The sequence below is a fragment of the Zeus faber genome (assembly GCF_960531495.2).
Source record: "Zeus faber genome assembly, chromosome: 5".
In the NCBI taxonomy this organism is placed as follows: domain Eukaryota; kingdom Metazoa; phylum Chordata; class Actinopteri; order Zeiformes; family Zeidae; genus Zeus; species Zeus faber.
Window position 1 is genome coordinate 30,621,517 of NC_137192.1, and position 2,500 is coordinate 30,624,016.

At 45.9% G+C, this 2,500-nt stretch overlaps 1 protein-coding gene across 1 annotated transcript in view; it reads right to left on the reverse strand.

The window, feature by feature from the left end:
- ppfia4 (PTPRF interacting protein alpha 4) overlaps positions 1–2,500 on the reverse strand; it is a gene marked incomplete at its 3' end in the record, with an annotated part of 51,227 nt that overhangs the window by 44,658 nt on the left and 4,069 nt on the right. The gene's annotated exons all lie outside the window — the stretch shown is intronic.

The window sequence follows — 2,500 nt, forward strand, 5'->3', positions numbered from 1 at the left end:
GGAGGCGATGAAAGTGGAGATGGCGGGAAGCGCGGAAAAACGGAGAGAAAAAGCAGGAGGAAAGGAGAGCGGAAGTGGCGTAAAGTCAGTGGAGGTGGAGAGGTTGTTGATCAGGCTCCTCCAACACAGACGACCAACGGGACACAATCACGCTATTTCACAGGAGTCATTTGGGCTCATCTCCCTCCTAGTCCCCCACCAACATACCCGTCTCTCTCTCCCTCCCGCTCTCTCTCTCCTTCCATTTCTCTCTCGTTTCGGTTCCTCGGTGATGTTCAGCAGTTGGCTTCATGCTCCACTTTCCTCCATCTCCCGAATTCCAATATTCCCCCTCTTACTCGCTGCTTATATAACACAGCCCGTATTATGAGATTAGGCCTTTAGTAGAAGACCAATGAAATGTGGTAATTTCTCCACTGACTGCCCTTCTCCTCCTCAATATTCTCCTATCATGCTGCACAAAGCTTTCTCGTGCACCCATGCATAAGCAACAGTAAAGCCCTGGGCATCCACTCCGTGTCCATGTGCACACATGGACACGCACACACACACACACACACAGATTAAGGCCAGCATTTAGACGGCGTAAGATGACATTCAAGGACATACAGGCGGCGTGTGTGAGGAGGCTCTCTATGTTCGAATCGATTCTGAGATTCATTTCCGTTCTCTCTTGGACAACTCGGAATCGACGCGCAAAACTACGATCAAAGTCTTATGGCGCTGAGGGAGCCGTAAGAACTTGACAACATAGTCACGTTTATTTGAGGCGATCGGGATGATCAACATAGCATGTGTTTTCATCCAAATTCAAGGGGAACTTAAGCTAATGTGAGAAATTCTAAATTTCCAACGAAATAAAGTATTATCGTATTTTGAATAAAATGCAACTTTTGCACGTTTCCCTGAGTTGAGTTGAGGAACATTGACGGTCTACCAACATTTTTTGACTTTCATTCCCTTTCTACGATTATAGCAACACATACAAACATAAAAGACGATTCAATTGTGAATTGCCAATAAATCGTAGACTAAAATTTAAGCTCTTAATGTCATTTTTGACATTATTGCATTTAAAGAGTTTGTGAACGAGTACTTCAGCTTATTAACAAATATTTTAGTGACAATATGCACAGAATCAATGCAGTTCAATGTAAAACATAAATAGAACAAATGTGACTGAACCAGCTGCAACGTAAACAGACACTGCGAGTGTATGTGGACAAACGCCGACTAGGAACCTCCTCAGAAAGCGGTTTTCTTGTATTTTTTTGGAAGAGCAAAGGGGGAAAAAGCACCAACCAAGTGTTGAGGCTTCCTCTCGGTTCAGGGAGGGCGAAGCGAATCGCCACGTCTCTTCCCGGGTTTTATCCCAAAAGATTTGCTCCCGAGCACAGCACTGTCGAAACGGCCGAGCATTCACCCACTGTTACACACCGGAGCGTCGCGTCTCGCCGTAATTAGACTGACACAGCAGCGCCCCCCACGCTGCAACGAGGGAGAACCCCACCCTTCCTGCACGTACACAAGCAGAACACATTCTGCTGAACGTGATGGAAGTCGAATGTGAAGATGTGACCAGTGAAAATCCACAATTAAAAATACTGCCGTGGACCTCGATGTGAAAGGATTTGTCAAAAGATGCAAACGTTGGAACATCACAAAAAATGAATACAACCGTGGCACATAAACCGACGATAAAATATTATAGGCCAACTTTTTATCGACATTCAGCTGTTAGAATTTAGCCGGAACAAACTCGAACCCTGAACCTCTCCCTTCCACAGTGATCTGTGGCTCATTATAATGTAGTCACTGCCTCCCACATACATCACTTTGCTTATACTGCTGTGAAGCGCAGTGAACAGTAATAAATGATGGGAGCCAACGGTTTATTAACACCTGGCTCATCTACACAGTGGATCTGATGACCTCTTTGCTTGGATGTCATCGCATCGCTCTCGATTGCTTCAACGGGGAAATCCACGGGTAATTTTTTGGAGAAAAGGCGTAAAAGGAATAACCGAGTGAGAGAGAAAGAGCGGCTAAATGAGGGAGGGGCGATGACAGATGGAGACGCGCACACACATGCAGTGCACAATACGTAGACGCACCTATAAACACATGCATCTTTGGAGACGATCACATGGCGATACACGAGAGCGTGTGTGTGTTTATGTGTGTGTTTATGTGTGTTCCATATTTCCTCGCTACAGTACACGGTCCCTCAGCAACAGTCACAACACGAGTGTAAATGGTCAAAGGGCAGATCCTGGTATGTGTCATATCAACTAAACAACAACCTCCGACCAGAAGGGGTGTGCGTGTGTGTGTGTGTGTGTGTGTATGTGTGTGTGTGTGTGTGTGTGTGTGTGCGTGCGTGCGTGCCTGCCTGTGTGTGTGTGTGTGTGTATGTGTGTGTGTGTCCGTGCGTGTGCACGTGCGTGTGTTAGAATGTGTATTTGTGTCTAAAAGTGTGTACTGTATATCCTGTTGTGTG